The sequence below is a fragment of the Lissotriton vulgaris genome, chromosome 12 (assembly GCF_964263255.1).
Source record: "Lissotriton vulgaris chromosome 12, aLisVul1.2, whole genome shotgun sequence".
Taxonomy (NCBI): Eukaryota; Metazoa; Chordata; class Amphibia; order Caudata; family Salamandridae; genus Lissotriton; species Lissotriton vulgaris.
Genome location: NC_141700.1, coordinates 638689 through 663795, shown reverse-complemented (window position 1 = coordinate 663795; position 25107 = coordinate 638689).

Sequence of the window (25107 nt, the reverse complement as noted above, 5' to 3'; positions counted from 1 at the left end):
CCTTTGATACTGTCACAAGTGCCACCTCTGCCTACATAACACTTGTTCTTGTGCCGGAGTGTCTAGCACCTTTTGCAGTATTATACCCCAAATGATACTTTGTCTTCTCTTGTAACTGCACACTTGTCACTTTTTCCTCCTGTGCACTTTTTACTACCTCATGTATTTTTGGATGCGCACTATTTTTACTACCTCATGTATTTTGTTTGCTCACAATTGTCACTATTACCTTTACTACCTCATGTATTTTTGATTGCTCACAATTTTTACTACCTCATGTATTTTGTTTGCTCACAAATGTCACTATTACCTTATGTACTGTAACGTATGCGTTTGCAATCTGTTCTTTTGTAATGTTTCTCATTATGTTTCATTTCTGTTCCTTATGTGAAGCACTCTGACACCTTCGGGTAAAGTCCGCGCTATATAAAAATGCATAAATAAATAAATAAATAAATAAAAAAATTCTGAGGCCTGGGTTTTAGCCTTATCTTCCCTTTTCTTTGCCCACCGGGTTTTCCATTTCTCCACGTCTCCCCATTTCTGCAGGATATTCAATAATTCCTTTATCTGTGTTTGTTTTCCTGACACGTTCATGTTTTCTAAGTCTTTGTCCGAAAAGTCTGCTCTGTAAGATTTCTGAAGGACTTTGGAGCGACTAACATCAATTCCCATATCAGCGGCAGTGTCCATTAATCTCTCATGGAGCAATCTAGTGTTCCGGGTAAGGTTTTTGCTGATAAACAGTAATTCGTCTTCACTAAAGGAGTTTAACCTGTCCAACCCTACATTACCGGCCATTAGTTCCTCTATTTCTATCCTTAGTCTATAGATTTCTAAGGGTTTCGGTTGGGGTGTGTCCTTTTCTAACTCTTTGGTCCATCTATCCAATTCTTCTGGAGAAACTACAGTGGCACTCCTGACCCCTGAAGTGGTTTCAATCAGGACCTCTTTTGTCCTAGCCTGATGTCTTGCCCTTGGTACACTGGTTCCAGGTTCCCTTATAGGCAGATCCATTAATGAGATCACAGACTCACATTCACTTTCTTGATCATCGACTATGAGCGGCTCTTTTCTTGGGGGAGGAATGATAGGAGTTGGTACAATTGGAGTTATAATAGGAGTTCTTGGACTAGCCATTCTATCCCCATGAAGAGGTATAGCAGGACCAATAGTTACTGGGATAGTCAGTGAATCCGGACTGGGATTTATCTGGGCTATGGTCTGAATTAAATCAATTCGCTGCTTGTTCAGGGCTTCCTTTTCTCGCTCACGCAAAACCCTTTCTGAAGAATTGTCATGCATCACTTGGGGTACCAACGTAGGGTAGATATTTGGGGCAGTCGGAAGGACCAAACTTGGTCGGTCTTCTCCAAAAGGACGATAATTTGGGACTGCGGAACTAGGTCTGCAAAACCCATCACTATCACTGGCTTTACTTTCCGTACCCGTTACATCTGTCTCACTGGCCTCCTACATCTAGGATATTTAGAAAATGGGTTTTGGGAACCCAAAGATTCTGGTTCCGCAACATAGGGAGGTGGGTTTTTCATCAATAAATCTTCTAGGTGCTCATCTTCTGAGTCCCCCATAGCCATGAGGTGTCGGCTTTTCTCCGTACACTTCCCTTTCCCCTCTTCGAGTACCCCAAACATTGGAAACAGTCCCTCAACCATCATATTCTGTCTCCATTGTTGCATCTTTTTCTCTTTAGTTTCTTTTTGGACCTTTGGATACCACTTACTCACTCCCTTATCCATTCGGGGTCTGTCTCGTTCTAGAGCTTCAATTTCCCACTCCTCTAATGCTTCATATTGAGTTAATCTAGGTCGGGATGCAATTCATTCATTCGGGTTCTTAAGTTAAACAGGATCCTACCATTAAAGGTACCATTAATGGGAAATGCTAAGACTCCATCGTCTTCTGTGTACCTTACCCAGTTCTCCAACCATACACAGGTATGGTACCCTTTATCAAACATCATGAAAGAGGCGGAAGTATTTGGAGGTGGAATGATCACACCCTCCCTGGTTCGTATGGGCTTGTCTTTCTTGAAATAGTTTTTAATCTTTTCGGCAAATGACAATTTTCTCTTTCCTCCGTACATATTGTAAGGTCTACCTCTCAGCATCTGCTCCTTATAAAAACCTAGGTTCTGAGGATTAGGCAAGAATTCAGGATACCACATACACCTTTCCAGACTAGCTTCTAACTCGGCTTGAATAATTTTGTTTACCTTTGTGCTTCCAATGCTAGTGCGACTTTTATTTTGCGACAACCAATCAACACAGTGATTTGCAAAAAAACCCTTGTCCAATGGGTGCGCGGCCTTTCGCAAGACGCGGTCTCACTCTCCGGCACTCACCCCTCCCTTACAATTTCAGCTTCACTACACGCCCGCTGTCTTGACCAATACCAGCGCGGCACAGAGTGATGTCAGAGCAGCCTTCCGACTGACTCCCTCCTTCACAAGGTAACGGTAACTTTGAATTTTTCTTAAAGTGCAAGTGCTAAACTTAGTCAACAACACGTAACGTTCGCCGCTGTGTCTGAGTGTTCTAAAAAGAGAGAAAGTTTTTCTTTCGCTACAAGTAAACCACTTCTGTCTACTTTTCATTCACTCCGGATAGACTTCTCTGTCTAACCTCCCACACGCGCAATATAGAACCTGCTACTTCTCTGACTTATCCACTTCTTTCCGGGATATATACTAAGTCAGGCTTTCACCAGCGGACTACCTTGCTTACCATTCAAGCTCCAAAGACCCTATTACTCCTTCCGTATGTGACCCTTACTAGGTGATATCACAATGGAAGTTTTATACAAGGACTTGTAGCTATCAATTATTCAAATACAAAAAGATCCTAATTAGTGCTTCCGGCCCTTCCTAACCATGCACTAATAACTCACAACAAGCGACCTCATCAGCTAACCGGATTCTGCTCACCGTTTAGCTATAGACTTCCCCGGGGATTTCGGACTACACAAAACGCTCACGGACAATATTGTTAATATTACATATAATACTTATAGCAGCAATGCAAAATCATTTACATATATATAAAAATCCTTTAAACCATTTGCGCAATATTTGAAGCAATGCAATCAATATAGCAGCATTGAAATCTCAGCAGCACATTTTTATTTTCACTGTTTATTTATTTAACTATCTTGTCTACCTATCTTAACTAGTCCTAACCATAGCTCTGCTACCAGAAAATTACTGATAGAGCGTGCACTATTTTACCAATTTCCACGCACTGGGCCCTGGCGTGCATACGAATGACTGTGTTTGCGTGAACCGGGTCATTTTTCACACGCTACTATGAGTAATTCAGGGGGTGACTCTCTCACCACTTACTATTCATGTACCTGACTTACCACAGGCACATTACTCCTGATGGATCAGGAGCTAGCAGTGGACAGGTAACAAGTTTCCTATCAGAGTAGAAATACCTTACACATTCAGTACATTTAATGATACTTGGTGATATGTATTTATTTATTTATTTATTTATTTATTTAGGAGATTTGTAGAGCGCATGGCTGCCCGGGAGCGTCCCAGCGCTGACATAATCCACTAAGATCTCCAAGGGAGGGGCCGGAGGGAAAACAAGGGATCAAGGGAACAGCCATGTCTTCAGGGATTTGCGGAATGTTAAGAGATTAGGTTGGGCCCGGAGGGCCGGTGGAAGAGTATTCCACATCTTGGATGCCTGGAATGAGAATTGTCGACCTCCGAAACGTGATTTTTTGATCTTGGGTATTTTGGTCAGGTGGGCATTGGTAGAGCGTAGGGTTCTGGTTGTCGTGTGGGGAGTTACGAGATTTTTCAGAACCGGGGGGGCTTTTCCGTGCAGGATTTTGTGGGTTAGGCACATGGCCTTGAAATGCACCCTTTGTTCCACCGGGAGCCAATGCAGTTCTTTGAGTGCAGGCTTGGCAGAGCAGCGTTTTTTGGTGCCAGTGAGAATTCTGGCAGCCGCATTTTGATATGTAATGACCACAGACACCTGATGGAGTTTAAAAAGTTTATATATGAAGTTAGTTTTAGAATGAGTATGCCATAAGTAACAGGCAGATACAAATTAGAACATCAAGGATAAAGATCATAACAAAAATGTAGCTATGGATTAAGGCAAGCACCATAGATTACTAAGGAAATACTACCCATAGATTATTAAGGAAATACTACAGGGTATGCGCATTTGGGAACATGCTATTCAGTAGGAATTTAAGCTAAGGCAGGGGGCGTGAGACAGACCTAATATGTGTACTTATATTCTTAAACTAATTCCTAAACCTTAAGCTATTCTTACTAAAATCACATCAACCATACTAAAGGGAAGGGATAATGGAACAAGCTAAAATATGCAATCAGTTTTAATAATATCCTATAGGTAGGGGGAAAAATGGAACATTACTAATAAAACAGTTTCATAAAGTTACTTCGAAAAGGTGATAGGAAAATATCACAGGCAAGAGTGCTTTATTAAGAAAAGGAACCGTAAGAGTATAGTTAGACAGACACCCACATATATATTTACCTAGGACAGAATGAGGACTAACCCTGGCCACGGGTCAGTTTGGGAATAGACGGGGACAAGGAGCCTCAAGGATTCGGAATGCCAGTAGGCGAGCAGGTACAGCTCAGGACAGTCAGGACAGGATACCCCTCAGGTTTTGGGTCAGGACTGGGCTCATCAAAGGGCACGACCAACACCTGCAGCTTCGGATGCAACGCCTGCATTACTCCCCCTCTGCACGGAATCCGCCAGTAACCCCGATTGGGTTTTCGAATCTCCCAGCAAAGTGCTTAGCCGGCACTTAAGACTATTTCCACCCCTTGGAGTTTGTGGAAAGTACGGACAGAGTGCTCCGCAGCGCTCTGTATCAGTCACCTATAGAGTTCGTAGGGTCAGTGACAGGTCTGCTACTCGGACAAGTCGGACAATTTCTCTAAGCTAGACTAGACTAGTTATACTGTTTTGGGACCCCTAGACCACCCACAAATGTTGCAAGTGACAAGGTCCCAACTTATGATTGGTCAGGAGAGGTGGTTAGGTCATAGTCACCTCCTAAATTCTGCGTTCTCATGTTTTAATATTCAAATGACAGTACCCACCCCTTACATTCCTGTTCCCAGGCATATGTGTGGAAGAGGACAATAGCGTATACAGTAGAGAGAAACAAATGTTGCATTTCAGGTGAAATTCAGCTTCTCCTCTCTGGGTTATGGGGCAGGTTCCCAGGAGCATCTCAGCTTCGGTAGCCAGCTGGCTGAGTTCCATGGATGCGAGGCCCAGTCCACATGTCAGGTGACCAGGTCCACACGGGCTTCTAAAATGGCGCAGCTCCCCAACTCCCAGGCCCCCAGATACGTGGTACATGAAAAGTAAGCGAAAACAAATTAGAACCACAGAAAAAATGAATACACTGTCTACCATGAATAAGCTTCACTGCACCCCTTACTGTGTAATATCTATAGCATTGAGGGTTAATGCGGGAAAGACAGATATGCAAAAGCAGCATGAGCTAGCAGAGAGCATGGTTAAAGACAAGCGGCCATATTTAGCAACAATGCGCATGAGCGAAAACATCCCTCCAAATTGCGAGTGCGTCACATCACGTGGGTATGACCGACGCATGCGCAGTCCGGATGTCTGCGAAGCAGCCATTCAGTAGTGCAAGCATCATTACAATTAATAAACATAGATGCGAGCTTCTCTCGGGCACCCGCGTGTATTGGAAAAGGTGAAAATTAAGACGGACAGGATTGGTTAATGCTTATTAAAGGTTAGACGAGGTTCATGAATGAGAGCAAGTCGCTTTACGTGCGAATCCTTGCTCCATCACTAGCACCTCCCAAGGCAGGAAACCCTTTGTCCAGGCCTCCCTCGCTGGAAGGACTCCCAGCAGCAGGAGGTCAGACTTGTGTCTGTGCTGGCAGCATCCATTTTGTGATGCTGAGGCTCGAGTTAACTTTAACCGGTATTCACAGTTAAATACATGTGGTGTCCCTCTAGAAGGGTGGAATGCTACCCCCGTCGCCAATACTGGCGAGGGGGTAGTATTCCAATTCGTATGACACCTTACTCGACATGTTTTGATAATGCTATACCAAAGTTAGCATTTGACCGTGAGGTTCATAATGCACTTAAGAGTATATTATATAGTGTTATCATGGGAATAGCTAAAGGACTTGGTTCCGCAAGCTGCAAACGGGCTCAGCTCATGCCAGAGCACCATCTCACATAATTCCAAGCACTCTGCCTCCAGGATTGATAAGGCTTGCTATACGAGTGACTTATAGGAGTATATGTGTCCATTTTAGGGTTAGATATAGGTATACTATATCTACATCAAAGGGTGATTACACCACCTTAGCCCCAGCTGCTTGATCAGCCAGTTGTGTCAGATTTGGATGGCCAGCCAGGGGCGGCATAATACATGCTGCAGCCCCTGGTAGGCCTTGGGTTCACTTATGCCCTGGGTACCTATGGTACACTGTACAAGGACTTACAAGAGTGACCCAATACCAATTGGTAAATGCACCTAGGGTACATGTGAGTCAATTTAGAGAGAGAACAGCAAGGCTGTGGGTCTGACTAGCAGGCCCACAGCCAGGGAAAGTCGTAAACCAGTGAAACAAAAGCAAAAAGTCCGGGTGATCATAGGATTGCAGACCCCACTCTCCTACAGTGTTTGACTTTGCTTTTCTTTTCTTAATTGCGCTCAATTGCGGGGCTGCTTGTGACCCTTCTTCCAGCTGTCCCGTAAAGGAGAGATGGACGGTCACCCATAGAAATCCGCAGCTGCATCAATGCGACACTGTCCACTCGCTCGAAAACAAGACCCTTTTGTAATGCATTTCCCTGGTTAAGCGCTGTAGAAAGGATCCCTGAAAGACTAGTTCTTCAATAAACGTTTGCAGCTCATGGGGACAGGTGTGTAGACAGGAGCCTGAGGTGGGAGGGAAAGTACGAGGGTGCAGTGGGAGAGAGCGAGCCTGCGAGACAGAGGCATCGAGACGGAGAGAGAGAACTCGAGGCAGACAGTGACAGGGAAAGACAGCACGCACGAGAATTATCGAGGCAGGAGAGACAAACCTAACCAACAAATCCAAAAGTGAAACTACACCTGCGGGAACGCATCTCGACAGCGGCTGAAGGCAGGTGACATGGGCCCCTTTAGCTGTTTGTTTCCCACCCTTACTTTCTTCAATTCTCTACTCCTCCATTCTTCTTTCACTGCCCTCCCACCATACTTGTCTCTCTCGTTCTCTTTTCACTCACTTTCTCTCCCTGTCCCTTGTGCACCTATAATGGTCACTGTCTGGACAGAAAATGCTCTGTTTACTCAGGCCGCACCCGGGGAAGGGTTCTGGTGCACACGAGAGACGTGAGAGAGACATCGAAAGAGAGAGGAAGTGACGTGAAGGGTGACAGTAATGTAAGCACGCTCTGTGCAGACCTCTTTGGACACAGTAGGTGCCCGCCTTCACCACACGTCTTTAGCACAACGGTCTCCTACACCCAGGAGTAGGGGCTGTTGCACGCTTGGTGTGATGTGGTTTGAACCGTCTCTGCCAAGAGCACACACTCCTGCGTCCCTCCCACAAAGGCCACACTATAATCACACTTCTCCATCTAGTGCCTAGACTCTAGGCACTAGCATACTAATGCCTAAGTGTCCTGCCTTCCCTCCGTCTCACCTCACTCACGACAGTGCACAGAGAGCCGCAAGCACTACCCACCTACGTCACCGGCCTGACACGCACTATTCCATCCACAGCCCCACCCCCACGGAGGAGCGTGCAGTCAGGTCACCAGTGCACTCTAGCGCCTCGACAGGGGTGTAAAGCACTACAGAACTACAGTATGGCGTGCCTCAATGCGCTACAGTAACCTCACTGGCTACCTTCCAGAGTTTACATGCCCCGGTATCAAACTTACTTAATAAACGATGCGTTGATTTTAGAACAGTAATACCACCTCTTTTCAAGTACAAAACTATAATGCCCACATCAGGCAGGTCTAATCTTTATTGCACAAATATGACTAAAAATACATTTGAATCTTAAATGTGAATTTTTTTCGACTTGGGGAGGATGAAAGGTAGATTTAGCCCGGCCCGGACTCAACCAGCAAGAAGGGCCCAATCTCTTCTGCAGGCGCGTTCACCTCTTGAACTTCCAAGAGGTCTTGCGCTAGGAACAGCCACCAAACCCTCCCTTTGAACCCAGCTCTTGACTGGTTTCTTAAATCTTCCTGCCCTTCTCGGGATTGGCCCTCCGAGGTGCGTGCCGCATGCTTCGACATGGCAAAACGCCGCCTAGTATTTTGAGACGCCTCTGAAATGCAGGGGCGGCTGGTGACATTTGAAAGTGGTGAGGCATAAACTAATTTGCATATTGCACCGCAGCTTTCGAGCGCAGCGTGCGAGCCCGAACCACCTTGCATCCATCCATACATCATTCATGCATCCACCCATCCATCCACCCACCCACCCTGCATCCATACATCATTCATGCATCCACCCATCCATCCATCATGCATCCACCCATCATGCATGCATCCATGCATCCATCCATACATCATTCATGCATCCACCCATCCATCCACCCACCCATCCTGCATCCACACGTCATTCATTCATGCACCCACCCATTCATCCATCCACCCATCCATCCATCATGCATCCACCCATCATGCATGCATCCATCATTCATGCATCCATCCATCCACCCATCCGTCATGCATCCATCCATCATGCATGCATCCATGCATCCATCCATACATCATTCATGCATCCACCCATCCATCCACCCATCCTGCATCCATACATCATTCATGCATCCACCCATCCACCCACCCATCCATCCTGCATCCATCATTCATGCATCCATCCATCCATGCACCCATCCACCGAACAATCATTAATGCACTCACCCTGCATCCATCCATCATTCATGTATTTTTATGACCATATAAAAATAAATTATGGACTCTAACAAGCCGTTAGAATCGATGTTGAAGGATGTGCCAGTTTGCATATTACATCACCCCTACCTTTTTATGCTGGAAACCTTCTACCGCCCATGTATTTGCCATCCTGTAAGCCCTAGGTATGTACTATACAAATTCACATACAAACATACACCAACATGCATGCAATAATAAATGCATATATCATGCAATTCCGCCTCTACAGTTTGTTACCATTTTGAAATTTTTAAGAAAAAGAGAGATTGAGACGGAAAGAGTGTCAGGAAGAAGCTGAGGCAGAGTCAGAGAGAGAGTAGCAAGCAGGTTCAGAGCGGCGTGGAGCAGTAACGGGGCGGGGGAGACAGGTGGCAGAGGGGAAGAGCGGCACAGAGCTTTAAAAACAGAATAATAAAGACGAGTGAGAAAAAAGCTAAGAAATAAGGGAAATGTGTTGAACTGAGAGGGTAACAAATATGGGACGTGGTAGACGAAGAGACGAGACGACTGGAGTAATGCACTAAAAACACACACTCTTACCTTGCTGCCGATCCCGGTCCGCGCCACCTCTGGGCTCTGCTCCCCACACGTCACATGCTCACAGCGCCCCTGGCCAATCCTGGCGCCAGGGGCACAGGTACCCTCTCGCCCGCAGCACGCCCATTAGGGCTTCAGATGCGCATGCGCAACGCTGCAAAAACACAAGTGCGCATGCGTGGGCACGGGTAAAAATTTCATCCTCCGTCCCCACGCATGCGTACGTGTGTTGCCGCCTGTACGATCTCAATAAATCAACATGACGCCCGCCCGGCGGTCTGACGTCATGTTGATTCATTGACATGATTGTCATGAGGGAGCTGCGGGCGGCGTTGGGCAGGGGGGGCTATGCCCCCATGCCCCAATGGACGAACCGCGCCTACTGAAATGGCATAGCTCCACCTGGCATTGTAAAGCGCCTCGGAGATGGCACAGCGCTATCTTGAATTCTAAAGCGCTTCGGAGGTGACACAGCGCTGCCTGGGATTCTGAGGCGCTGTCTGGTATTCTAAAGTGCCTCTGAGATGACTCCGCGCCGCCTGGTATTCTAAAGGTAAGCATTCTTCCAGTAAGCCTGGCGGGGCCCCCTGATTGGTTCCGAAATTATCAGCATAACCACAAATGTCGAAACCTGAAAATCTATTACAAAAGAACAAGGAAACCCTCTAGGTATGCAAGGACCTGGGGTATCAGTTAAGTAAGAGAACAATGGTCCTTGACAAGGAGAATGACAACCACAATAATTATAGGCCACAATCTGCACTATAATAAACAAGAAGTCCAGCTGGACTTAAGAATGTATTCAATAGTTGAATATATTGGTTCTGACAAAAGACATTGAAACAGTGGGACACAGTCCTGTATCCACAGTGCTACACATTAATAAGACAATACATACATATAAGGTATTTCAGGCATATAAGGAACGGGAGCAAGAGAACGATATTTACTGTGTGTTTACTTCACATATGTGGGAAACACATGGTTTTTTGGCACATAATAGTGAGCTACTGTTTAAACCACATATTGTGTCGACGGCGTTTCGATCCAGTTATTAATAATGGATCATCATCAGGACAATCATTGCCTGCCTGAATTTAAAACTTGATCGCAAAGGACCTCAAAATTGGGCTACGCGTCTATGGAAGGCGGAGTAGATCCGGCTGGTGCAGAACCCAATTGGGTCTACCGCCTCGGTCCTGGTTACAGTGGAGGGATGAGTAGGTCCGGTTGGTGCAGACCCGGGTCGGTATGCCACCTTTCAACCTGGTAGGTAATTAGGCAATGGAGTTAACCTACAGTCCGTTGATGAATAGGGCGGCTGATCTGGCCATGTTATACCTTGCGGAGAGAATTACGCTCAGGTTACGGGCGACGGCAGGAGATGTGGCAAAGGAGCCTATGGTGGAGCTACTTGGCATTTGCTGCGATCAGATGGGACCTAAAAAGAGGCTGGAGGCTCCAGAATCGGAGTCCGCTAACCATAGATAGGGCTCCTATTAGTTCACAATGGAACATGGAGATACGTCCCGGTGCACGATCGTGCACATCTCCTGCCGTCGCCCGTAACCTGAGCATAATTCTCTCCGCAAGGTATAACATGGCCAGATCAGCCGCCCTATTCACCAACGGACTGTAGGTTAACTCCATTGCCTAATTACCTACCAGGTTGAAAGGTGGCATACCGACCCGGGTCTGCACCAACCGGACCTACTCATCCCTCCACTGTAACCAGGACCGAGCTGGTAGACCCAATTGGGTTCTGCACCAGCCGGATCTACTCCGCCTTCCATAGACGCGTAGCCCAATTTTGAGGTCCTTCGCGATCAAGTTTTAAATTCAGGCAGGCAATGATTGTCCTTGTTAGACGGACGGGGAGGGTCGGCCGAGGACAAGGGGAGAGGTCTCCGGGGAGAGCCGTCTCCAGCGATCGTACAGACAAGTAACTTCCCCCCCACAGATGTACACCACACAAGGATAAGGTTCAACGTTATTTTATAAGCAATTCTTTAAGTACGGTGAAATGGTACAAGGCGGTCTGGACTCAGGGGTCCCCTCTATTCTAGTCTCCTGGTTGGGAAAGGGGTAGCGGGACAGTCTTGTTACCAATCTGGTGGATATGGTGATAGATGAAATAGCTCACAATCCTCGAGCTCGGCGTTCTAGATGATCGGGCCGCGGCGGAGCCAGCAGGTCCCGGGATGGTTGAAGGTAGCGACGGTCCGCGGCGGAGCCAGCAGGTCCCGATGAAGGTGGTGATTACAAACGGTCCGCGGCCACGCCAGCAGGTCCCGACGACGTTGAAGGTTTCAGAAGGTTGCGGCAGCGCCAGCAGGCAGGTCGATAGTTCGCAAGGCAGGGCTACGGCAGCGCCAGTAGTCCGTCAAGGATGAGTTCTTCACTGCGTCTCTCGACTCCAGGATACAACTGCCTTCCTGCTCTGGAGCTGCCCCAGTTATAGGTCTGGCGCCCTTTGATGTCCGGACCCTCGCACTTGGAGGTCGGGAGGTCCGGGATGAGAGAGTCCAGACACCCAGCAGGCGGGTGGAGCCAGCGCCTGGGGGAGCTGGGGGCGATCGGCACCTGGCGGGGGAGAACCATCGACACCTCTTTCTCCCATTGACCTGCCAAGTAGTCCGCTCACCTCCTGGGTGGATGGTGGTGCCGGGATGTCGGGGCCTGGCCAGGCCCAGGGTTAGGGTCGATCGGAGGCCACGCGGCCTTGTGGTGCTGTGTTCAAGATGGCGCCCAGGCCGGGCGAGAGGGCCGGTAGGGAATCGGGCCCATGATGTGGAGATGTTCAGGGGCAGGGGTCCCATATGAGACGGGAAACGGGTGGTTGTTGCGTGTAACACCTGAAGAGCCGGGCTCGGGCCTGGTCGTGCGGGGAGGGAGCAAGCCTTTCACGTGGCCTGTCCAACATGCGTCCCCCCCAGCTGAAGGCGGGGAGAGGCACCCATCCTCTTGGGGACTCTCTTCGTCGAGGCGGAAAAAGCGTGACAGGCCATCTGCGTTGGCGTGGTCTTGCCCGGGTCGATGTTCCACAGTGAAGTCCATCCCCTGCAGGGAGATGGACCAACGCAATAGTTTCGGGTTTTCCCCCCGCATCTGCATTAGCCACTGCAGGGGCCGATGATCGGTCTGTACCCGGAAGTGGGTACCGAAGAGATAAGGCCGGAGCTTTTTGAGGGCCCACACCACGGCGAAGGCCTCCCTCTCGATGGTGCTCCAGCGTTGTTCTCGGGCCAGGAGCCGTCTGCTGATGAAAGCCACTGGCTGGTCAAGTCCTTCGGGGTTCAGCTGGGAAAGGACTGCCCCAATGCCATGGTTGGAGGCATCCGTTTGGACGATAAATTCCCGACTGTAGTCGGGGGCCTGGAGCACAGGGGCGGAGCACATGGCGGCCTTCAGCTTCTCGAAGGCCGCTTGACAGTCTGGGGTCCAGTTGACCTTCTTTGGTTGGTTTTTGGATGTGAGTTCCGTGAGGGGCCCCACAATGCTGCCATAGTCCCTCACGAACCGCCGGTAGTAGCCTGTGAGTCCCAAGAAGGCGCGGACCTCGGTCTGGGTGATGGGGGGCTGCCAAGACTGGATGGCAGCGATCTTGAGTTGCAGAGGAGTCACCAGACCGCTTCCCACCTGGTGCCCGAGATAGGTCACGGACCCCTGGCCAATTTGGCATTTGCTGGCCTTGATCGTGAGGCCAGCTCGTTGGAGGGCCTGTAGTACCTCTCGGAGGTGGTTGAGGTGGTCGGACCAGTGGCGGCTGTACACAGCGATATCGTCCAGGTAGGCGGCGCTGAATTCTTCGAGTCCCGCCAGGACCTGGTTTACTAGCCGCTGAAAGGTTGCTGGGGCATTCTTCATGCCGAATGGCATGACCTTGAAGTGGTAGTGGCCATCAGGGGTGGAGAAGGCAGATCGTTCTTGGGCCCGGGGGGTGAGACCGATCTGCCAGTAGCCCGCTGTCAGGTCGAAGATGCTGAGGTAGCGGGCAGCTCCCATGCGGTCGATTAGTTCATCTGCTCGGGGAATGGGGTGTGTGTCCGTTCTGGTGACCGCATTCAAGCCCCGGTAGTCGACGCAGAACCGGAGCTCAGGCGTGGTGCCGGGGTGGCCGCTTTGGGGACCAGTACCACTGGGCTGGCCCAGGGGCTGTCTGAGGGCTCGATGACCCCGAGCGTGAGCATCTTGGCCACCTCCTCTTGGATGCAGGCCCGTACCCGATCTGGTACGCGGTAGGCCCGATGGCGGATAGGGGGGCTGTCTCCAGTGTCCACGTCGTGTAAGCACCAGGGGGTGACCCCTGGGGTGAGGGAGAACAGGGTGGCGAACTGCAGCAGGAGGTCTCGGCAGCCTTGGCGCTGTTCCAGGGTGAGGGCCTCCGAGAGACGGACCCCGTCCACGGAGCCGTCCTTCTCCCGAGTCCGTAGGAGGTCAGGGAGTGGTTCGGAGTCCTCCTCGGCTCCGTTGTCTGTTGCCATCAGGAGGCTGAGCTCTGAGCGCACAAAGTGGGGTTTTAGTCTATCGGCGTGGAGGACCCGGAGAGGGTTCCGTGAAGATTCCATATCGATGAGATAGGTGACAGGGCTCTTGCGCTCGACTACTTTGAAGGGCCCCGTCCACTTGTCTTGCAGGGCGCATGGTTCGTTGGGAGACATTACCCACACTTGTTGGCCGGGTTCAAATTCGATGGAGGAGGCATTTTGATCGTACCACCTTTTCATGTCTTCCTGACTGGCCTCCAAGTTTGCCTTTGCCAGTTCTCTGAACCGTCTGGTCTGGTTGCGGAGGGTTAGGAGGTACTTGAAAACATCTGGAGGGTTCTTTAGAGGGGGGACGGCACGGTCGGTGTCTTCTACTGGAGCGACCGGGGGAGGAGGTGCCGGCCATTCAGGTTCTTCGGGTCGGGGGATGGCACGGGCAGCCATGGACCGGGTGGTTACGCACGCCCAGTCCGGGATGCCCAACATCCCCAGGTGCTCTCTTCTCTCTACGGCGGCCCACGGGGAACTCTCAAGATCATTTCCTAGGAGACAGTCTACGGGGGCATCATCTCGGACCGTCACTTTCAACATGCCGGAGACTCCCCCCCACTCGAAGGGGACGCAGGCCATCCGACATAGACTCTCCGAATTGTCGGCTGAACGGACAGGGCAGAGAACGTTCGGCAGAATCTGTTCTGGGGTCACCAGGTGACAGCGGACGGCCGTTACACTGGCCCCGGTGTCACGTAGGGCTTCGGCCCTGCGTCCATTAATGTTCACCCACTGGCTGTACTTCTGGGTGTTGGCGGGTAGGGGGACCCGCGGGACCATGTCTTTCCCCCCTAGGCACGCTAGAACCATGGCGGCGGGTTCCCATTCTTGGTGTTCTTGCTCACATTCCTCGTGTTCTTCGGAGATTTGTTCTTCCCCCAGGGCGGCGGCAGCCATCTGGCGGGGTCTCGGAGTCTGGCTCTGTGGACAATTCGGGTCGTTTGCGTAGTGGCCGACTCGCTGGCATCGGTGACACGTGACATTGGCTCTGTACCCCGGCCGCGCCGGGGTGTTGCCCCGGTTGGCCGGGGGTGGGGTGCTGGTAGCGGGAGCGGCCGGGGCGTTGTCTCTTCCTCGTCCCTGGCCCCCTCCTCCTCCTCGGGGACAGTGCTGACCTTGGTTGTTCCGGTTCTGTTCATGTGACCCATTTCGGCCCACTCGGGTAATTTCCCACCGGTCAGCCTCGGCGGCGAGCTGCCGTGGATCAGTCAATTTACTGCCGAGGAGGTGCTGCCTGAGCTCGACGAAGCAGTTGTTTGATAGATGCTCCCATACCATGAGATTGAAGAGTTGCTCGTAGGTCGTTACGTTGCTTCCCTTGATCCAACCCTCGAAGGCTCGGCTGAAATAGTTCACGTATACCACCCAAGTTGTACCCGGGATCCGGGTGCAGTCTCGGAACCTCTGGCGGTACATTTCGGGTGTGAGCCCATAGCGGGTGAGGAGGGTAGCTTTCATGTGGTCATAGGAGGTCATCAGATGGTCTGGGAGCTGTAGCAGGGCATCGCAGCCCTCATTGACGAACCTCCCCCATAGACCGGCTCCCCAGTCGCTTCGATCGATCCGGTGGGAGGTCATAGCGATCTCGTAGGCCTTGAACCATTGCTGTATGTCGTCATCTCGGAAATATTCTCGAACGACATCCTTGGGGATGTGTACCTTCTTTTCTGTTGCTCCCGGGGTGCGCGGTTGCTCGGGCACCCCTAATTCTTTGTTCTGCTTGCGTAAGTCTATCTCAGCTAGTTTGCGCTCGTGTTCATACGCCAGTCTCTTCTCTTCGAGCTCTCTTTGTCTCTGTTTCTCTTCCCGTTCTTCTCGGAGCCGCAGATGTTCCAGGTTCAGTTTTTGTTCGGCTAATTTGAGTTCGCCATCCATTTTGAGCCGGGCCATTTCTAGTTCATGTAGTCGGTTTCTTTCCCGTTCTTGGATCTCATCTTGCGAGAGACCCGTTATTCGCTCCTCGGGAGCCGTGGTGTTTTTCTCTGCTGCTGCGACATTTTGGTCCGGGGGTCTGACGGCCCCGGTTACTGCCCATGACTCAATGGCGTGCTTGAAATCGTCTTTAGTACTCAGACCGGTGGTAGCGATGCCTAGTTCAATGCAGAATTGTTTCAACTCACGATGGCTGTATTCTTCCAATTTCTCCATCTGGAATTTCTCGGTGGATCCGCTTTCTTTGGTTGACATTGTGGTTTTGTCGTGGGGTGAGCTACTCTCTGTACGATTACGCGTTGATTCGGATCGCGCCGCTGGCCACCAATGTTAGACGGACCGGGAGGGTCGGCCGAGGACAAGGGGAGAGGTCTCCGGGGAGAGCCGTCTCCAGCGATCGTACAGACAAGTAACTTCCCCCCCACAGATGTACACCACACAAGGATAAGGTTCAACGTTATTTTATAAGCAATTCTTTAAGTACGGTGAAATGGTACAAGGAGGTCTGGACTCAGGGGTCCCCTCTATTCTAGTCTCTTGGTTGGGAAAGGGGTAGCGGGACAGTCTTGTTACCAATCTGGTGGATATGGTGATAGATGAAATAGCTCACAATCCTCGAGCTCGGCGTTCTAGATGATCGGGCCGCGGCGGAGCCAGCAGGTCCCGGGATGGTTGAAGGTAGCGACGGTCCGCGGCGGAGCCAGCAGATCCCGATGAAGGTGGTGATTACAAACGGTCTGTGGCCACGCCAGCAGGTCCCGACGACGTTGAAGGTTTCAGAAGGTTGCGGCAGCGCCAGCAGGCAGGTTGATAGTTCGCAAGGCAGGGCTACGGCAGCGCCAGTAGTCCGTCAAGGATGAGTTCTTCACTGCGTCTCTCGACTCCAGGATACAACTGCCTTCCTGCTCTGGAGCTGCCCCAGTTATAGGTCTGGCGCCCTTTGATGTCCGGACCCTCGCACTTGGAGGTCGGGAGGTCCGGGATGAGGGAGTCCAGACACCCAGCAGGGGGGTGGAGCCAGCGCCTGGGGGAGCTGGGGGCGATCGGCACCTGGCGGGGGAGAACCATCGACACCTCTTTCTCCCATTGACCTGCCAAGTAGTCCGCTCACCTCCTGGGTGGATGGTGGTGCCGGGATGTCGGGGCCTGGCCAGGCCCAGGGTTATGGTCGATCGGAGGCCACGCGGCCTCGTGGTGCTGTGTCCAAGATGGCGCCCAGGCCGGGCGAGAGGGCCGGTAGGGAATCGGGCCCATGATGTGGAGATGTTCAGGGGCAGGGGTCCCATATGAGACGGGAAACGGGTGGTTGTTGCGTGTAACACCTGAAGAGCCGGGCTCGGGCCTGGTCGTGCGGGGAGGGAGCAAGCCTTTCACGTGGCCTGTCCAACAGTCCTGATGATGATCCATTATTAATAACTGGATCGAAACGCCGTCGACACAATATGTGGTTTAAACACTAGCTCACTATTATGTGCCAAAAAACCATGTGTTTCCCACATATGTGAAGCAAACACACTGTAAATATCGTTCTCTTGCTCCCGTTCCTTATATGCCTGAAATACCTTATATGTATGTATTGTCTTATTAATGTGTAGCACTGTGGATACAGGACTGTGTCCCACTGTTTCAATGTCTTTTGTCAGAACCAATATATTCAACTATTGAATAAATTCTTAAGTCCGGAAACCTGAAAATCGACATTTATTATTTTAAAATACCCCATCCAAACAAAAATACAATTTGGCTCATATTCTTTACAGAATTCTCAAGCACAGCAACAAAGTCTTCCATGTCTCTGTACCTTGTACTATTACCCACATGGCTGCTAGGCGTTTTCCCGTCCTGCGCTAAACAATATAAAATCCCATCCATTATGACGAGCTGGCCTTGTCATCCGCGCACGGCAGGTAAGCGCCATGACGAGCCCAGCTCGTCATTAGCTTCGAAGGGGTTAAAAACATTATCATAAAAGTTTATCAATACAAATGTTTGCTTCATATCCATCTGCAAAAGAGCCGGTTGAAAGAATGGGGATTTTGTATAGATGTTCTTTACAGTCACTGGGACAGTAATGGATATCAATTTTGCCAAGCTGTCTTTTGCCCTCCCGTGGAGTGAGGGTTTTGCAGGGGAATATATTGTGACACATCAATCAATATTAAAATTCTGTGCATGCCACATTTCTTGTAGAAACAGCAGCTGCACGGAGTAAATATACATTTGCCATTACTTGTTACCAATTTTATTTTTGATCCCTGCTACATTCCAAGATCTCATGTTTATAATCTTAGCAAGACATCTTTCACTTGGTTTCTGACACTGCTGCTACCCCTTGTATCTTTATCCCTCATCCAACTTGATGTCTCTTGGATCCCAGCGTCCACCTGCTGTCAGTCTTGTTTACCTAGGCTTCAGAGAAGAGCCAATCGTTTTGACGAGGGTATAGATAAGCTCTCTTTGATTTCTTTGTTGGAAGAATTGTTGGTGCCCTGTTTCCATAAAAGGATTGGTACTGGAGGTTTGTAAGGGAAGCCTAGGGGGCAGCTGTAATCTTCTCAAAATCATGAAGGTGTTGATGGCTGGGCTGAATGGTAAAAAGGCGGGCCTTCACCATATTTGGATGCTGAAAAATGGCAATAATACAGTCTCCATTTCCTATTTTATGGGAGGGTCCAATCCAGTTCACCCTTCTAACCCTGAAATGATTTCCAGAGCACCACATCATTGGAGTGTTTTGGCCCATCAATCTGACAGGTCCAATGGTATTGTTCAGAAAGACGTGAGTTGATAGTATATACATTGGGAGTCCAATATATGATGACACTGTATAGGTCTAACTATGGTTCCAAAATTCTTTTTATTTCTTAACAACCATTGACAAAGCCAATAGTCATGGCTTCTTGTAGGTGTAATGTTACTTGTATTATATATCTGGATGCAATGACAGAAGCAGCAAAATATCAGTAAGGTGGCACACTATGCGATGCACATATTTTTTACGTAATTGCTTTTAAGCGACACCTTTAATTGCATCGGTTACGCCCCTTTGAAAGATCACCAAGTATTTTCATCCCATTCGAAGCCCTGGTCTACACACGCGGTCAGGTTCTTGGTGCACATAGCCTTAGCTGCAGAGCACACAGACCTTCCTCTGCCGCACACAGAGGAAAATAATTAGAGGGGACATTGGTGACCGGAACTCCTGGACATCCTGCATTTTGCTAACTGCATCGACTCCTGAGGTAACTCGCAGTTGCGCATTGGGGTACGAGAAGCCCCAGCCCCGAGCATCATTTGCACCGAAGCTCAGGCCTCAACACTCCACGAGTGTTCCCTGGGGCCCGCCGCTCTTACATTTCAGCTCGACACGTCTTCCCGGCTCCTAGTCCGTTGGCTAGTGAGCCCCCTGAAGACTTATTTTGAAATCTAACTTGCTTTCCTGGTTGCTCCAGGCTTGCTCCAGCTTCCCTACAAAGGAGAAGCACCACAGACATTGCTGGGCTGCACCGAAGCCAATCTCGACATCTTGCGTGGATTGCGTTTGCCAAGGCATGTTGGGTCCAATCCGGATACCGACACCGCAGTCAACTAGATCCTTCATGGGTCAGCTCGAATCCAGCTCCTGGTTGTCATCGACGCCTACTGGACCTCGTGGCTGAAGAGACAAGCTTCACCTTTTCACCTGAAATCATCCGACATCGCCTGGTTCCTTCCTGGTTCCATCCTGGTCACTGGCAAGTGACCCACACTCTGTCCCTTCTGCTTTGAGGATCTTCAGATCTTCGATCCAGCCTTGGATCCACCTGGACACTTTTCTTCTGGACGCCTGCAGCACTTCTTTGCAGATCTCCATTGAAATTGACGACGAAACTCAACACCAAAAGACATCTATGCACCCGGCTGGGTGAGGTAACACGAGAACTCTGATAGTCTCGAGGGTATTTGCACTCCTAGTGTCTAAAAGGGTTCCATCGTAGTTCTATTAGAAGTGTCCTTAAATTGTAACTTTGTAACTTGTTCGTTTCCCATATAAAGTCAATGGTAACTCGCGGCTGCGTTTAGACACTGCACGCATCTCCCGTGGGCCTCCTACTTCCTAACCCTTGGTTGTTCTTAGTAGCCCCAGCGATTCCCTAGGCCCTAGGCCTACTTTCTATCTCAGACGTGGTTCTTATACCACTATTTTAGTATATAGTTTGTGAGGCCCCTAGGGCAAAACGTATACTGTGCAACTTATCGTATGCCAATTAAGATTCTTGTATTGCACTTTTACCTCTGACCGCATAAAGAGTGCAGAGGGGTTGTGTTTAGAATAAATACATATATATTTGATATATACCTTGTGTGGTGTCCTTTCATTTGGTATTCAAGGGATAATGATTGGTAAAACAACTTTCTTAATAGGCTCTCTGAAGTCCTAGCCTGATGACTGCTGGTCCGTGCTACCCCTAGGATAGATTTCTATAAGGTTGACTTTACAACCACCATCAATAAGGGTCGATTAGACCGGTGCAAGGTGCCCACTAGAACTAGTGGACATCATTTGCCAGGCTAACTTCTCACATTGGTGTGCAGCGGATGGGATAAGAGCTTGCTTTGTTTTACCAAATAATCTTGAGATATCATTTGAAAAATCACATCAAAGTACCTGTAGGTACATGTGAATCAAGTCTTCTAATACATACGTTCTACTGAACTTAGCAGTTGTAGGTGGTAAGCGCTTAGCACACCCTGACTACAACTCCTAGAGAGGTTCTAGTAGGAAAACAAATAATGCAGGTAGGTGCACACACCACTCCACACTGGTCATGTCTTTGAGGACAGGAGGTAGTACGTCCCTACCAGATGTCAGCCATGTGCAGACAACTAAGTATGACACCTTTAGTTTTCAAGATTTGAGAAGTTTGTGTGTTGTCAGAAAATTAAGACCAGGACAGGGTCCAACCACCCAGCACCTAGTAAATGTTTTAGTGGCAGAGGACTTAGAAAAAGCATCAAACCCAGAGACACATGGTAGCAGGGAGGGGGCCAGCCTTCTTCAGAAGAAGATCCTAGTGGGGGAGCCCCACTGGTCTCTGAAGATGAGGAGGATGTAGACCAGGATGAGGTTGATGAACCTAACCTGGGGAACACCGGACTATCTGGGGGTGGAGATGGCCTAGGAAGGCCTCCCTCCAGACCCCCAAGTAGGCCTAATGGTGGAAACAGAAGACACAGATCATTTTCAAGTGGATCTGAACATTCTGACTCATCAGTAGGGTCCAATGCCTCTGCTCAAAGGAGAATGACTTCCCCTCAGAGAAGAGAGCACAAAGTTAGGATGAAAGAAGTCCAGCTTAGGATCAAGACGCAAGAAGTTGCCCTTTCAAAAGAGACCCTAGCTCTTGAAAGAGAGAAGAAATTGTGCGGGCTAGAACTAGTGGCAGCATAATCCCTAGTGCTAGGGATAGGTCTCGTGACCATAGAAACCTGAACAAAATTGTCCCTCCCTATCAGATTGGGGATGACATCCATAAGTGGATAACTGCTTTGGAGAGGGCCTGCAAAGTACAGCAGGTACCCCAAAGTCAGTGGGCAGCAATTTTGTGGCTCTCCTTTGCAGACAAAGGGAAAGACAAGCTCCTCACTGTTAGAGAAGAGGATGCTGACAACTACTATGTCCTGAAGAGTGCTCTAATAGATGGGTTTGGCCTAACCACTGAGCAGTACAGGTTGATGTTCAGAGACACCCAAAAAGCACAGACTCAGGATTGGACTGACTTTGTAGATTGTGCTACTAAGGCTCTGGAAGACTGGTTACTGGGCAGTAAAGTGTGTGACTATACAGGATTGTATAACCTTATAATGAGAGAACAGATTCTTAATAATTGTCAGAACCAGTTATTGCATCAGCACTTGGTTGACTCTGATTTGACCTCTCCCCAAGAATTGGGTAAGAAGGCAGACAAATGGGTCGGAACTGGGGTGAAGCAGAAGGTACAGAACCAAGGTGGTGATCAGAAGAAGCAAGACTAAAAGGGTGGGGAGAAAGCAAAAGATGGGTGGGGGGGGGGGGGGGGGGTCACAACAATCCAAAATGAAAGAAGGTCCAAAGAAACCTTGGTGCAAGATTTGTACAGTAAATACTCACTGGACCATTGATTGTGGCAAGGAGACAGCTCCAGCCATCATTGCCCCTAAGGCAACCGTTCCCCCTACTTCAGCTCCAAGTGGTGGTTCTCAACAGAAGGGTGTTGTAGGGTTAACCCTGGGAACTGCGATGGATTCTGGCCTAGTCAGAATACCAACTCAAGCTGTTTTGATCTGTGATGGGGACATAGCAATGTCCTCTACTATGAGTCCCAAACACTTGGGCAAGTAAAGACAAACTCCTTCAATCAATGATAAAGTGGCTCAGCCCTACAGGGACACATGTGCCAGTGTCACCATGGTGACGCCTGGCTTTGTGGACCCTGGACAGATCATACTAGGTGAGAATTACCTAGTGACCAATGCTAGCAATGTCACTACCACACACAGTATGGCAGTTGTTAATTTCTCCTGGGGAGGGGTAACTGGCCTAAAGAAAGTTGTTGTTAGCTCGGACCTCCCTGAAGAATGTTTGCTTGGCAATGACCTAGAGACTTCAGCCCGGTCAGAAGTGGAGTTTAGGACACATGCAGAAATGTTAGGCATCTCAGCACATGTGCTTGCTGTGACTAGGTCACAGGTCAGAAATTGCAACACTGAACTGGCACTGGATTCTGGAATAATGGACCAGTAGCCTACCAGGACAAGGAGCAGTAGAGTTAAGGCCTTGCCTTCCCCCTTGCCTCAAGATGAGGATCAGCCTTCTGAGGAAGCTGATTGTGAGCCTGAAGAAGGAACTGTCCTAGAAGAGCTTGAACCTGATCAGGTTGAGTTTCTTGGGACAGGGGGACCTTCCAGGGCAGATCTGAGGCAGGCGCAGTTGGACTGCCCTTCTCTTGAACCCCTCCATCTGAAAGAGACACGTTAGTGATAGATTCCTTACCTTAGAATATCCCCAGGCGTCAGACTGGATCCGGAAACTTTTGCGTAGCAATACCCCTGCGCGCTGGTAGGCGTCGTCTGCGGCTCCGCGTCCGTCGTCGGCGTCGTGAGCGCCGGGATGACGTCGTCGGAGTATATAGACGGCGCCCATGCGCGCTGACGTCAGTTCTTCTTTTTTCCGCGCCAGCTAGCGCAGATCCGGAAGAAGCTCTACCCCCAGTCACTTTTTGACTGAAAACCTTTTTGATCTTTTTGATCCTCTATTTAGTCGCTTCTCGACTATCGGTGCCAGGGATGCCCGGGTTCAAGCCTTGCTCGAAGTGCGGCCGACTCATGTCGGTCACGGACCCCCATCGCCGGTGCCTGAAGTGCTTAGGCCTCGACCACGACGATCGAACCTGTGACGACTGCCGGGCCCTGACGTCGAAGGCTAGGCGGGAGCGGTCCCGCAAGCGTCTCGAGCTGAGGCAGTCGGCCCCGCGCCGCTCCAGGTCCCGGTCCCGGTCCCACGGGAGGTCGAGGGACAGGTCGCGAGGTCGGAGTCATCGACGTTCCGGGAGTGGTCACCGATCGTCCGGTTCCAAGTCCTCAGGTAAGAGGCATGAGAGGTCGGAGCGACGCCATCGATCCTCCGACCCGCCCCGTCGCTCGCACGATGCGACCGGGGACTCGGGCGACACCGCCCACGCGGCTCCGCGGGAGTCGCAAGCGTCGCCGCCTGCCCCACACCTTCGGGTCCCTGGGCACGGCGCGTCGCAGGAGGAGGTCGAGAGGTACCTCATGGCCATGAGGGCCCTCCCTCCTCAGTCGGTTCCCGTGGCGCCTTCGGGCCGATCGGCTCCGTCTGGAGGTCCTTCCGGGTCGGGCGCTTCGGCCCCGACGACGTCGGGTGCTTCGGCCCCGGCGCCGCTGGCGACTTCGGTCCCGGCGCCGCACGACCTCGCTGGATCCGGCTCCGGATCCGGGACCCCGCCGGTCGACCTTACGACCTCGCCGGCGCCGTCCCCTCAGGTGTCGTCCCCGGCGGCCGATGTGGTTGCCGCCCCCAATGTTTCCTACGGTCCTCCTCAGGAGTCGGAGAGGCGCCGCTGGGCGCCGATTCCGTCGGCCTTCGGAGACTTCTATCTCCACCAGGAGGCCCTGGCTGTTCATCCTGGTCTCCAGGAGCCGGGTGACGAGGAACAATGGGAGGGGTCCGAGGACCCTCTGGCACGTGATTGCCAGTCGAATGAGGACTGGACATATGAGCTTGGGGAGGCCAGTGGTATTGACACCTCGCCAGACACTGGATTTACATCGCCTCCGACTGTGGCTTCGGAGGCGGGTTCTGCTTACAGTGTGGTGTTGACGAAGGCAGCTAAGGCCTTAAACCTTCAGCTCCCCGTCGCGGCCGTGAGGACTAATCTCCTCACTGAGGTCCTCAAACAGCAGTCCGGCTCCACGGAGCCCCTCCTGCCGTTCAATGAGGCCTTGTGTGACGTTCTTCTGGGCACTTGGTCCAAGCCCGCCACAGGCCCCCCTGTGGACAGGAACGTGGCCAGACGCTACCGCCCGGCCCCGGGCGACCCTTGCTTTTTGTCCACCCACCCCACCCCCGAGAGTCTGGTCATCCAGGCCTCCAACTCCCAGACCGCATTCCCGTCGGCCCCGCCCGACAGGGAATCCAAGAGATACGAGCAGTTCGGGAAGAAGGTCTTCTCGTCTGTGAGCCTAGGGCTACGGTCAGTGAACACCAACTGTCTCTTGGGCCGCTACACCCACACTCTGTGGGACACGGTTGCGGAGGTGCTGCCACAATGCCCTGAGGAGGTCAGGGCTAAACTCAGCCAAACCCTTGCGGACGGCCGAGATGCGGCACGCTTTTCTATCCGGTGTGGGCTGGATACCACGGACTCACTGGGCAGGGCGATGGCAACGACGGTGGCGGTTCGACGCCACGCCTGGTTGAGGTCCGCCAACTTCTCGGCCGATGTCCAGGCCACACTCCTGGACATGCCGTTTGATGGCCGTCGCCTCTTCGGCGACAAGGCAGACCATGCGCTGGAACGTTTCAAGGACTCCAGGGCCACGGCCAAGTCCTTGGGCCTTACGGCCCCACGCCAGCA